Genomic DNA, 14,768 nt, shown 5'->3' on the forward strand with positions numbered 1-14,768 from the left:
CAGAGAATTATCAACAGAAGAAGTTCAAATGGTGAAAAGACACTTAAGGTCATGTTCAACCTCCTTAGCAATCAGGGGAATGCAAATCAAAACAACTTTGAGATACCATCTTACTCTTGTCAGATTGGCTAAAATCAAAAACACCAATGATAGCCTATGCTGGAGAGGTTGTGGAGTAACGGGAACACTCATCCATTGTTGGTGGAAATGCAAACTTGTGCAACCACTTTGGAAATCAGTGTGGCAGTTTCTCAGGAAATTGGGAATCAACCCACCTCAGGATCCAGCAATACCACTCTTGGGAATATACCCAAGAGATGCCCAATCATACTACAAAAGCATTTGTTCAACTATGCTCATAGCAACATTATTTTTAATGGCCAGAACCTGGAAACAACCTAGATGCCCCTCAATGGAAGAATGGATAAAGTGTGAAATATATATGCATTAGAGTACTACTTAGCGGTAAAAAACAGTGACATCTTGAATTTTGCATGCAAATGAATCAAAATAGAAAACACTATCCTGAGTGAGATAACCCAGACCCAAAAAGATGAATATGGTATGTACTTACTCATTAGTGGACTCTAGCCATAAACAAAGGACATTAAGCCTATAGTTCACAAGCCTAGAGAAGCCAAATAACAAGGTGAAGCCAAAGAAAAACATATATAGATCCTCCTGGAAATTGGAAGCAAGCCAGGCAAAATTTGGGAGCATGGGGGTGGAGGTAGGGGTGGGGGTGGAGTTGGGAGAAGGGGAGAGGGGGAGACAGAAGGGAGAAGGGAAAGACTGGGGAGAGCTTGGGGGAGTGAGGGTGGAGGTGGAGGAAGGGTGGATATAGGAGCAGAGAAGGAGATATCTACATTAAGGGAGCAATTTTAGGGTTGGCAAGAAACTTGGCTCTAGAGGGGATCCAAGGTGTCCATGGGGATGTCCCCAGCTAGGTCCTTGGGCAGCATAGGAGAAGGTGCCTGAACTGTCCTTGCCCCACTATCACACTGATGATTTTCTCGAATATCACCATGGAATCTTCGTCCGGCTAAGGATGGAGATAGAGACAGAGACCGTCATCAGAGGAACAGACTGAAAAGACTGAACTCCCAAGGTCCAGTTGAAGAGCAGAAGGAGGGAGAAGATGAGCAAGGAAGTCAGGACAGAGAGGGGTTGCTCCACCCACTGAGACAGTGTGCCTGTTCTAATGTGAGCTCACCAAATCCATCTGGACCAGTATTGAACGAGTATGTGATCAAACCTGACTCTCTGAATATGGCTGACAATGGGGGCTGACTGAGAAGCCATTAATAAAGGCACTAGGACTTGTTTCTACTACATGTACTGGCTTTTTGGGACCCTAGTCTATTTGGATGCAAGGCTTCCTAGGCCTGGATGTAGTGGGGAGGGCCTTGGACTTCACACAGGACAGGGTTCCCCGCCCTCTCTTAAGGAGGGTGGGGGGGGAGGGAGGAGAATGAGTGGGGGAGCGGGAGGGGAATGGGAGGTGGGGAGGAAGTGTAAATTTTTGAATGGAAAAATAAAAAAAAAATCAAAGCTAAGACATCTTTACACTTCTTTCTAGTCTTTTCGATTCCAATCCAATCTATCAGTACCTGATGGGTTAATCCTTTAAAAAGTTGCCTAACATAGTCATTAAGTCTCCTTAATGTGCAAATAGTAATTGCAGGAAGACTAGCAGCGTTCTCAATTCCTGTATGATAAAGAACAGAACTTCTCAGTAGACACTGTTTCCTTAAATTCCAGTTTAGATAAAATTGATAAACTTAGTATTTTTTCTTGAAAAGTATTTATACATTTTCCCCAAAATTTAGTTTTTGTGTTTCTGTAAAACAATATATCCAAAAATGTTAAATGTCTGTAGTGAGACAAATAACTTTAACTTTGACCAAGTTAATATATAAGCCTATTTATTTGTGGGTTTTCTGCCATTATAACATAAATCTAAATAATTTTCATGATACAATAATGACATTGACCCTCTGTCTTAAAACAATGATCTACTGAATCTGGTCACCTCTAACAGGATAAGCATCCACAATTTAGATGTTCTCATACACATTTTCTGGTGCGGGAGAATTGTCTGTATTCTGTCAATCATGTTATAAATAAACGCTGATTGGCCAGGCAGGAAATATAGGTGAAAAAACCAGACAGGAAGTAGAAATGATGTAATGAGAACAGGAGAATTCTTGGGAGGAGGAAGTTGATTTCTCCCACTCCTGCCCAGACCACAGAAGCAGCAGGATGTGATCTGCCTCACTGAAAAAGGTACTAAGCCACATGGCTAACATAGATCAGAAAAATGGGTTAATCAAGATGTGAGAGTTAGCCAGTGAGAGACTAGAGCTAATGGGCAATCAGCTTTATAATTTATGGAGACCTATGTGTGGTTTTTCTCTGGGACTAAACAGCTGGGGAACTGGGCAGGACAAAAACACAAACAACAAGCAGGCCTTGCCTGTTCGTGTTGCAATTTTCTATGGCCTTGTTCTTTTTCTTGGACTATTCTAATGTCATGTCTCATTCAACTATTGGTTTACTCAATCTATCAAAAATAAACTATCAAACAAAAAATGTAAAGTCCATATTGAAAGTCAGGCACTATTCTTTCCCTAAATGGACCAGAAGCAGAGGAAACAAGTTGCTGTCCTCTTGGGGTTTCCAGTGTGGACTCTGTGGTACAACTGGTTACTCTCAGTGCAAAATGTCCTCTGTGAGAAAGGTTGAGGAAATTAGTGAAATTTACAGTACTCAGGAAGTTCACAAAACTCACAAGACTCAGCAAACTCCTGAAAGGTACAGAAGTCCCAAGGACCTTACCCAAAGTTATGCAAATTATATAATTACATCAAGTTGCTTGCAAGATATGAAGAGAATTCCAAGGAAGCAAGTTTTGTGAGTCTTTGCCCATGATGGCAAATTGGGCTTTTCATTCTTATAGCTTTTTTTTTTCCCCCGAGACAGTGTTTCTCTGTGGTTTTGGAGCCTGTCCTGGAACTAGCTCTTGTAGACCAGGCTGGTCTCGAACTCACAAAGATCCGCCTGCCTCTGCCTCCCAAGTGCTGGGATTAAAGGCGTGCGCCACCACCGCCCAGCCTTATAGCTTTTTTTTTGATGAATCTATACTCCTATAACCTCTCACCCAAACACCTGCTACTAACCTCAATACATCCACTGGTTCACAAAGCTATAGTAATGGAAAACTGGTCATGATTTTATTTTGCTTTTTTTTTCAGATTATATATATGTCTCATACTTTTATATTCCCTTTTTTTCTAGGTGGCTGTGGTCAATGTCTTTCCTGGAGTGGCCAGACTATTTCTCACATATTCCCCTGGGAAAGTCACAAAAAGTCATCTTGCTCTCCTCAAAGTGTCAATCATTTCCACTCATTTCAGAGCTGCTTCTGGCCTCTATCCTTCCCTCCTCTTTTATATGCCCCATCATACTCTAAAGAGCACTGTGCAGACTTGCAGGTGTGGAATCCTAACTGTTCTCATTGACACTGTGTACCCCCAGTTCCTAGAGGAACCAAAAAGAGAAACCCAGCTGTGTTGTACTCACCAGCTTTGTGGGTCAGGCTCCCAAGTCTCTTCTCTTCTCTGAAGCTCAGTTTCCTTGTCTGTGAAAAGAAAGGATTGAGCTATGTCAGTGACATTCAAATCCTACCAGACAGAGTCTGGAGGTGACTTCAAGTCCTAACAGTCAGGGTCTAGAGGACAAACCCAGTGAACCCTAACATGACAGGCTCCTCTCTCAACCATGCAGTTCCTTACATCCCCTCATGCTGACACAATTAAAGCCTATATATGGTTTTAGAAAAGAAAAAAACCAATGCTGAATGTGTGTGCATCCCTGTGTGTGTGCTTGTGTGTGTGAATGTAAGTGTGTGTATGTGTGTGTAGGTGTGAATAGTCATGCTCATGCATGTGGAACCCAGAAAAGGATGTCAGGGGTTCTCTATTGCTCTTTAACTTATATGCTGTGATTAAATGCTCTTATTAAATATGAATCGTACCATTTCACCTAACCTGACTGACTGGTCATCAGTGTCTAGGACCAACCTGTTTTTGTCCACCAAACCAGTGCTGGGGTTAGAGAAACACGAAGCCATACCCGTCTTTTTGTGGGAATACTGGGGATTTAAACTCAGGTCCTCTTATCCACTAAACCATTTCTTCTCTCGAAACTCCTCACTCATTTTTATATCGTAAAATCTCAGTAGTCTTACATCTCAGTTTTGTTTTTCCCACTTTCTATGCCACACAATTTCCAAATGTAAATAAGAATTGAGGTGGGGTAGGAGGGGAGCAAATAATGAAGACAGAATAAGGTTAACGCTTCTTTTTGTATATGGAGCTGTGATAACAATGTATTTGTAATATTCTCAACAACTACAAAAGATACATAGCTTTGTACCCATTTTCCATTTAAGAACTCAAAGCTGAGAATACTTTGGCTGTCTTCATCAAATCTATGACTAAAAAGCAGAGATATCGAAGTCTGCTTTCATTCTAACCTAGCTTCTCTTGAAAGAGGCAAACAGGCCTGTCTTATCCTGTTCACGGTTTCCATCTGTGCCTGACAAATGGAAAAGCCTAAAAACTCGGGGAATGCAGTAAATCATTATTCTTACTTTGCCAATTAGAAAAATCAATGTATAGAGAAAGGAAAATTATTCAACAAGACAAGGATGGAGTTCGATACCTGGATCCACACTCTGTGCTCTTGCCTCCCTCTGCACCAAACTGACTCCTCTCAAGAAAGGAACAAGGAGGAGTGAGAGGACAGACACAGGGCTGGCAGACGGTGTGGGGCAGGTGGGGGAATTCTGAGAAGCCCACTGTTTACTCCCTAGAGCCACTAGGGTCCAGTGAGATAATTTCACGGAAAGTACCTTGAAAGATCTGAACCACCCCAACACCATGCACCATTAGTAGCCATCCAACATCAGGCACCATTATTAATATCAGATATCTCTACAAAGTTTCACAGGGTGATTAGAATACAAAAGAACCATACAGCGAATTAATTGCTTAGAAATCCTACAGAAACTGAAACAAAAGGAGGACAGGCAGCGTGAGACTATGCACATCACAGTACAGAGTTGGCGATACAGGCTGGCTTTCTCTTCATGATATACAGTCCGTACTGGCAGTGGAATAATTCAAATTTTCAATTTTTCTTGGATTTCATCATGAACTCAATCAAAAGTATGAAAGTCAGTATTTTAATATCCTTGCACGTAGTGAAAAATAAATAGTATGCCTTACTACCTGAACTCTTCAAGCATTTTTTATTTTGATTGTCTTCCCATTATATTGAGAGATTGTCTGGATTTTATCAAGAAGATCACCCACGCAAGCTAGAGCATTATTATGGTGCCCGCAGTGTTGTAAGTCACAGGACGGATGAGTGATTAAAAGCTGTGGACTTGTGACAAGGACCATAAGGAGATCAGACAAGAAGCTACCCTCCTTTAAAAGAAAAAGAAGGAAGAAAAAAAATACCAGAGTGATTTAACCCCTAGCATACCTTTGCAGTGCAAACGCTGCAGCATTATTTGATTCATGTGTATGCTTCGTTGGGATTGGATTCCCTATAGCAAATAGCTTACAAAGGGCAGGAAGAAGACAACAGGATTTCTATATGGAACAACCGTGTAACTGCTGTATTGACTTTGGGCCAATTAAGACGATGCCATTTAATATCCTTACCACCAACATTAGGTACTGATATTAGCAAAGCTACCCTTGTTTGTGGTTGTTTATTGACAGTAGTTACACTTTCCTGGCTCACTGAGTAAATTCTACTGAAAAGTGGCATTTCTAGTATAATAAAGCTGCACAAAATTTAATTAAATAATTTATATATGTTGGGCAAGGTATAAGGTGAGAAAAAAATGTCCCTTAAAGGAATGCAAGCTCTAGAGTGAGAGAGAAGCAATAAAATGAATTTCTGCAGTGAAGTATATTTGAAAAACTACCCTAGCCATATGGTTAAAGGAGAGAATGATTATTTTAAGGCATAACCACAAAATACTAACAATATTCTTTTAAGCAAGGGAAAACAGTAATTACCATAGATATATATTTTTAGCAGTTCTTAATACATCTAAATTTCAAAGTCTTTTGATGATGTATTCACAATAAAAATATTCATGAAATACATGTTTACACACGTTGTATATTTATAACACACACCCACATATACCTATGCACATCCTGGGTATTTACCAAGGATGTTGCTCTTGTCTTATTTGTGTTAAAGGACCTTATCCAGAGCAACATCACTTTCCCAATGAAATAAAACCTTTAGACACAGTTGGCCAGCACATTTTGAAGAATCCCAGTGCAAGGTCACTGACTCCATATGCGAGACAGGTAAGGGCAGCTGTGAACAAAGCTAACCCTTGATCCAGTTTGCTGAATATAAAAGAGAGTTTATAACTCTCTAAAGGCTGTGAGTGAAGCGGTGGCTCAGTGGTTAAGATCACTGGCTGCTCAGCCCCCCCCCCCCCCGGAACTAGGTTCAGTTCCCAGCATCTCCATGGCAGCTAACAACTGTCTATGACTCCAACACCTAACATCCTCACACAAACATACATGCAGGCAAAACACCAAGGGACATAAAATGAAAATAAATAAGTTATTTAAAAAAGAGGAAGAGGGGATATGCTTGTTTTGATATTTTTTTTTTTAATCAGTGTCTTGTTAGGTAGCACAAGCTGGTGCCAAATTCACAATCAACTCACCTTAGTCTTTGAATATTAGGGTTATACTTATATGCCACAAACTTAGTCAAGAGTAAGCTTTGTGTGTATATTCTATCAATAGTGAATGTTCATGGGGAAAAGATGCTGGAAATTGGAGTTTCCTAAAGTAAGAAAGAAATGTAGTCGAGTCAAAGTGCTTAGATGTTAACTAAAGATAGGTGAATTTTATCCTCTAGTCAACGAAACCCAGAAACTCAGTATCTGGGGCCTAAAAGCACAAACACACTCAGATTTCCCTCTTAAAATTTGATGCTTCTGCCTCCAGGGCTTTGTAAGAAGTTTTAGCTAAAAGTGAAATATTTTGTAAAGAAAAAAACTCAAATGAGGAAATTTGAAAGGCAAATAAATTGGATCTGGCAGAATCTTCATAATTTAGTGGTGCAAGCCTGTAATTCCTGCTTGCTGGAAGGATGGGGCAGGGGGATCATATACTTAAGGTCTGCGTGGGCTACAAAAATAGTTTGAGATTAGTTTGAGAATCACACTGAGATCCTACTTCAAAATCCAAGTGAAAGGAAGACCGAGCCTAGAGCTAAATGGTAGAACACTTACCCAGCCGGGGGCCTAGGCTCTATCCCTCAATATTAATATATATTGATTTAAGGATTAGAAAAGGGAACACCCAGGGCAATTCAAGAAGAAATTGATAAGGAGACATTAAGGAAATGTAGGTTTTACCAAACGAAGAATCTGTGGGATGAAGGGTGTTTGTTGAAAATCTGGAACCTCCAGGATATTCAATGACAAAAATGAACCACAGGTCTGATATTTCTCCTCTTTCTCTATCGCTGCTCATGTAAGCTATTCAAGAGGAAGTGCAAGCCGGTGAGTGAGTAACCTTGTCATTTAGTAAGCAGAACTCCTTACAAGGTTTAAGGCAGTTTCTGCTAATGACCAAAGAAGCAAACAAAACATGAGGTACTGCAACAACACTACAAACCATTCTTAGGCTTTCCTTCCCATAGCGATTACACTATCGTCCACCTCTGCAGTTCCTTGTGGGTGGAATCCGCACCCACACCCTGTGCTGTAGTTTACAGTGCCTCGCGCTGGGTGGAGTCTGTTTCTCCAGACCAGGCAACTGCACTGAGTAGTAGAGTCAGCTCGATGGAATGAGTCACTGGGCATGTAGCAGAGAATATACCTGAGAGTTTACCAGAGTTTTTCCTGCTCCTTCAGCCATCACTGAAATCTGAAACCCAGTCAGAATTCTGTGCTTTAATTTGACTCTGGAAAAGCCTAGCCTCAAATAAGCAGATTACAGCCCTGTGAGTAGAAAGCTGGATAAAATACACTAAAACATAAGAGGTTTATGTCCATTAAAAAAAATAAGTGGTATTATTATAGTAATACCAGTAATACCTGGCTAATTTAGCCATTCTCCGAATAAAAATATTTTTCTTAAGATGTCGACTTTATGGAGCCACAAGCGCCCATCTCAAGCTGCTGTCTCAGCAATAGAGGTCTGCTAACGAGTGGGAGTGGCCTCTCCCCAAGGAAGAGACGGCAGGGAAAGCTCAGCCTTTCATATAGTTTCAACACTGAAATACTGCACACTTTATGTTGCTTTCTAAGTCATAAAAACTAAATAACCTGGGACGTGCCAGTTGCAATGGAGTTTGTCAGAAATGAAGTCTTCTCTTCTAACGATGGTGGGAAGGACCAAAAGGAGCTCTCCCTAGGAAACAACAGTACTCACTGACTCACCGGAGAGAGACCAATGAATACGATGGATCAGAAGTGGTCACAAGGATACAACTACAACCAGGGAATCTCAGTGCATTATAGAATTAAATGTACAAAAGAGTTAAGAGAATGGGACGGTGATGGAAAAGCAAGTGAAAATACAAACTACCTCCTTCAGACACCTGACCAAAGACATAATTATTGATAGAGAAAAGATATAATTATTATGACATACGATTATATACAATGCAATTTTCTCATTATACTATGTTATAGGTGGCATAATTATTAAATATTGTATATTGTTTTATACCTACTTACGCAGAAATATATATATGAAAATATTTTTATTTCAAGAAAAGGAACTAATTGACTAATCACAGTGGCTTTGCAAATGTGTGTAATTCAAATGTAAATGTACATCATCTAGAGCATCGCTATATTAATATGGAGTCTACAAATCCCCCTAGATTTCGTAGAATGTGACACAAAAATTGGCTGTGTGTGTGTGTGTGGTTTTTTTTTTTTTTTGGTGTTGTTCTTTTGTTTCAGTGCTAAGAGTTGAACTGAGAACCACAAAAATACCAGGTGACAGCCATTCCATTGCCAAAGTGCACTCCTAGCTAAATTTCTTTTTAATATGTAGGGATTTGTTTGTTTTTATGACTATATAAGGTATGTGCATATATCACGTATGTGTGCTTTGCCTGCAGAGGGCAGAAGAGAGTGTCAGAACTTCCTGGAACTTGAGTTACTACTGATTGTGTACTGTTATGTGGGTGCTGGGAATCAAGCCCAGGTCCTCTGGAATAGCAGCCAGTGCTCTTTCTGTCTAGTTGAGTTATAAGAACGCACAGGTATGGATCTAATGAAAGTGAATGGTGACCCAAGAATCATTCATATTTCAAAAAAGATGATATTTTGATCTTCTTGACTATAATATAATAATTATTCACTGTAGATTTTATTGTGACATTTTTATACATGTGAATTTTGGCCTCATCTGTGACTCCCCAGTCTCATCTCTTATGCGTTGATTACCCTGCCATTCCTAAGTGTCTCTCTTTTTACTCTGGAGGAGGAAAAAAGGCAGGGCTTGAGCTCAGAGGGGAAGACTTAGCTCTCTAACTTCCCACAGCAGCTACCTGCACTCACGGCCATAGAGTTTTCTGCTGCCTTTCCCTTTATGATATATGTTTCATGTTTCTGTTAACTGTATTGGACACCCCTTCCCATGTTATCCTTCCTCTGTCACTGAGAAAGTGCCTTAAGATGGGTGGCTGTGGCTTTTGTCCATTCAACATGGGAGATAGAAAGAAGAAAGAATAAAAGGAAGGGAGAGAAAAGTGGGCTGAAGGAGCAAGAGGAGAAGAGCATGAAAGAAAGAGAAGAAAAAGAAAAAGAAAAAAGAGGAGACAATGTTGAATACCCAGTTGCCTGTTAGAGAAGGCTATGAAGTACTGAATGATCATACACCGTCTCTCGAAACACAAAATATAGGTGATGGGGGATGGAGTAAGACACTCACTATTTAATGAGCACTCATGCATTTCATTAAAAAGTAAAAGACAGGGCTGGAGAGATGGCTCAGAGGTTAAGAGCATTGCCTGCTCTTCCAAAGGTCCTGAGTTCAATTCCCAGCAACCACATGGTGGCTCACAACCATCTGTAATGAGATCTGGTGCCCTCTTCTGGCCTTCAGGCATACACACAGAAAGAATATTGTATACATAACAAATAAATATTTAAAAAAAAAAAGTAAAAGACATGTCTGGCCATGGCTCCAAGAAGCATGCTCAGCTAAGACTAGGAATTCTGAATATTCACCTTCTTCTAAGGAACTTTTTAATGAAAACATAGGCAATGAGCTGGGCACAGGGCCTGAATCTTCTTCTGTGGGAGATGTCGTAATTACTCTTTCATCTTCAGTGTTGGGCTAAGTATGGATAATAACCTCATCTAACAATGGTACTCTATGCCGAGTATTTATAAATATGCATGAAGTTATAGAATTAAACTATATAGACAGCAATGTGGAATAAGCATAAACATGTACATAAACATATTAAAGATATAAATTAAAAATATGTAAAATACATTCATACAAATATGTAGAGTATCTGTCAATCTGAGTAGGATATCAGTTTACTTAAACATATCCATATATTTACACTCACATACAAACAAAACTTTTGTAAAAAAGATAAGAAACAAAATAGTCAGAAATAAGAATATAATCATTAAATATATGAATTATGAACTATATGTATATTTGTATGGGGTGTGTGTGTGTATGTGTAAAATGAGTAACCTATAGAAACAAATACAATCTCATACATATACCTCAAGGTAACATTCATGCTCAGTGAAAGCCGAAGATTCCTCTACACTGACCCTTCTAACCACAAAACAACAAAGAAGCATATTTTCATCCAAAGAATGTCATTCAAGGTAACGTTTATGCAGTCTACAACCCAGTAAAATGAATTGACTAATATGGTTAAATGTATTTGATTATTAGGATATAGTTGAATTGAAAAACACTCGACTCAGTTATAGAAAGGTTCCCCTTGAAAGACAGCTAGAGATGAGAGAGTAGGAACAAAATTCCCTGCAGAAAGAAAATGTTTGCTTAAGTACAAAGGAACATATATCTAACATCTAGGAGTTAGATAGTTAGATATTTAAAGCCTGAAGGACCTATTTGGCTATTTTACTGGCTGATTTTGTGTATCAACTTGACACAAACTAGAATTATCAGAGAGGAAGAATTCTCAGTTGATAAAATGCCTCCATTAGATCCAGCTATAGGACATTTTATCAATTAGATCCATGGGGGAGGGCCCAGCCCATGGTGGGTAGCGCCATCCCAGGGCTGGTGGTCCTAGGTTCTATAAGAAAGCAGGCCAAGCAAACATGAGAGCAAGTTAATAAACAGCACCCTACCAGGGCCTCTGCATCAGTCCCTGCCTCCAGGTTCCTGCCCTTTCTGAGTTTCTGTCCTGACTTCCATCAGTGATGAACAGTAATGTAGAAGTGTAAGCCAAATAAATCCCTTCTTCCCCAACTTTTTTCTTTTTTCTTTTTTTTTTTTGATCATAGGGTTTTGCAGCAGTAGAAACCCAAACTAAGACAAATATTGAATCTATCAGTGTCACTTAAAATCTCTTTCAAATCACTAAATAAACATTTGAAACACACACACGAAATGGGACTAGCAAATACATACTATCTGTTTTCTGATCTACGTTCGCACTCATTCTGCATGCAGTACACAGCTTCCTTGGAAACACGTGCTTCACTAACTCCCAAGGCAGGGACAAGAATATAGGCGAACTATCCCCACTATCTCAGGCTGCTTTTTCTGGTCTCAACACGATGGGGATCTCCATGGAGATAGGAACAAAGTCAGTGTCGGAAAAGAAAAGAGATCAGCTTTGAAACTGAATCCTGCTTCGTGTGGAGGATGGTCTCTAGTCTCTTTCTTCCCTTTTACAGCCTGGCTTACAGACCCCAGAGCTGAACAAAGCTCCCGGATAGTTGGCCCTACCTTTGGCCTTTTGTCACATGTTTTTATTATTTTTTCACTTTTTTCACAAAGGAAATATTTTCGCTGTTTAGTTTTCCGGCTTCAGATGAATTTTATATTTTGACTATTACATTCTTAGGCTCTAAGACTTTATAGTTCTATAATTATTTGCTTAAAGTTATAAAAACTATAAAATTTACCATACATTATACAATATTATCATTAAGACTTCTTTGGAAAATTTGTTTTTAGGGTGTGTGTGTGTGTGTGTGTGTGTGTGTGTATGAGGGTGGGTGGATGGGTGTATATGGTATATGTTGTTTGTGTGGTATAAGTTCTTGTTAGCATTGGTGTGTGCACATGTGTGTGAAGGTATTTGTGCACGAATAGGTTTGTGATTGTGAAGGCCAGAGACTGACATTGAGGATGTCTCCTTCATCACTTTCCACCCTTACTCTCTAGAACAGAGTCCATTAGTGAATCTTCAGCTCATGGCTTTATCCTGGCTGGCTGACCAATAAGTCTGAGCAATCCACCAGTCTCTGCCACCCTCCACCAACAACATTGAGTCACAAGCAAATAAGGGCATGCCCATCTTTTTGTGTGGGTTCTGGGCATACAAACTCAAGTTTTTATTTAATGGCAGGCACTCTAGCAACTCAATTCATCTCTATGGCCCTCCTTGGCTATTTTTTTTTTTTTGATTAGCATGAGTATTTAAACTGACTTTATCAACATCAACTAAGCTATTTGGGTTTCACTGAAAATATTCCAACTTCACTGGCTGGTTTGGTAAAAGCTGATAAACTTGAGTGTTGAGCTATCTAATTTATTACCATGATGTGCTTGTATGCTTGTGTGTGTGTGTGTGTGTGTGTGTGTGTGTGTGCTTATTGACATTATCTTTGTTTTGCTTTGGAATTTTTAATATGAAATAAACGTGCATGTATACCACACACATCATAATACACACATTTATGCACACATGTATAGAGCCAAATATAGGCTTCCATGATATCTAAAGTATTCCAAATACTAAAATTCTACTTAGATAGGCATTTTAGATAGGAATATCTAAATGAGAGACTAATAATGGTGCACACTAGAGAGGCGCCAGCTCTAAGTGATAAACACTTAGAACAGCATAGGAGGAGTTTGGGGTAGCAGCAACACTATGTTCTCTCAGCAAGAGAAACACCAAGATAATGAGAGTACAAATGTACAGGCAAATTTAGTCAGGACACAAACAAAGACAGCAGTTTGAAATTTCAAGATTAAAAACAAAATTACATGACTATGAAACCAAATAACCCAAACAAAACAAATTTACTATGATTTCCTACAAAGTAAACATAGATTTGAAGGGAATTTAATTCTGGAATGATTTCAAGCAATTGAGTTGGAGAGGGAAACGGAAAAGACAGTCTACATGAGTAGATCTGGTGACCTTTCCCCCACGTGTATCCTGGGTTTACCGAGTGAACCAGTGTCCCAAAGGATAGAAGACTGTGACTCATCTCTGGCCAATATTTGTGGAGTGTCAACAATACCTACACAGTTCCGATTTTCGAGTGTATACTTAGTAAAAATAAATAAATAAATAAAATAAAAATAAAGAGTTGGTGAAGCGATTATAGAAAAACTGGCAAATGAAAACAAAAGTGAGCCCCAGGAAGAAGAGAGAGTTCAACAACAGAGGTGTGCCGGCAAAGGCTCTCAGCTGCTAATGCTCTTTGGGGTGGTATGGGACCTTTGGGAGGTGGGGCCTACCTGGAGGAAGCAGTGCTCTTAGGGTCAGGCCTCGAGGTCTGCTTGCTGAGTACTGACTCACCTGGTCACTGGCCCACTGAGAAGTGAGCAATAGCTGCCTCACATTCCTGCTGCCCATAACGGCGCCATTGTCCTGCCTTCTCAGCCATGATGGATCATAGCCTTTTATGGACCAGAATCAATCCTTCCTGTCCTAAATTGTTTCTTGTCAGGTATCCGGCCAGCAACAAAAGTGTAACTAATAATTCAGAAAAAAGAGAGAGAGAGAGAGAGAGAGAGAGAGAGAGAGAGAGAGAGAGGACTCCATTAGAGAAAAGAAATGAGCTTCTGTGAAAATAGTCAATAAAATAAACCCAAAAATGTAAATGGCAGATATGAAAAGGAGGGAATGGACAGGTGGCAACTCTGGCAAATCAGACAGCTTCTGCCCTCAGGTTATAAGTCAGTGATGTTTCCGAGTGGACAGGCATGAGACCAGGGATTGCAGAGTAACATTCCCAGGGAAATAATTTTACAGTAACAGTGGCATGTTGCCTCTGACATTGGGTTTAGAGCAGAGGAAGATGAGGAGGAAAGAGATCCTATTAGATACAGTAGGAACTCTAGAGTAACATTCCCAGAAAATTTTGTATTTTATTGTTTAAAAAAAATTACCTCTAAAAACCTGAAACAAGCTTTAATTTTTATAAAATAAGTATACAACTGTATGACCAAAACTTAAATAGCTAAGGTTTGGAGAGATGGCTCAGCGATTAAGAGCACTGGCTGCACCCCTTGTGGTCCTGACTTCCTTGCTCATGTTCTCCCTCCTTCTGCTCCTCATTTGGACCTTAAGAGCTCAGTCGGTGCTCCATTGTGGGTCTCTGTCTCTATCTCGATCCATCACCAGATGAAGGTTCTAAGGTGATATGCAAGACATTCATTCATCAGTATAGGATAGGGTCATTTCAGGTTCCCTCTCCTCAGTTGCCCAAGGTACTAGCTGGGGAC

General features: G+C 39.8%; 1 protein-coding gene across 1 annotated transcript in view; it reads right to left on the reverse strand.

Annotated features, from left to right (window-relative positions):
• Hnf4g (hepatocyte nuclear factor 4 gamma) overlaps nucleotides 1-14,768 on the reverse strand; it is a 143,867-nt gene that overhangs the window by 74,868 nt on the left and 54,231 nt on the right. The window contains exon 2 of the mRNA XM_050165052.1: nucleotides 3,583-3,640. The gene's annotated coding sequence lies outside the window, so the exon portion shown is untranslated. The remainder of the gene's footprint in view (nucleotides 1-3,582; nucleotides 3,641-14,768) is intronic.

Source organism: Alexandromys fortis, unplaced genomic scaffold (assembly GCF_014885135.2).
Source record: "Alexandromys fortis isolate MF-2015 unplaced genomic scaffold, M_Fortis_MF-2015_v1.1 scaffold_135, whole genome shotgun sequence".
Classification (NCBI taxonomy): Eukaryota; Metazoa; Chordata; class Mammalia; order Rodentia; family Cricetidae; genus Alexandromys; species Alexandromys fortis.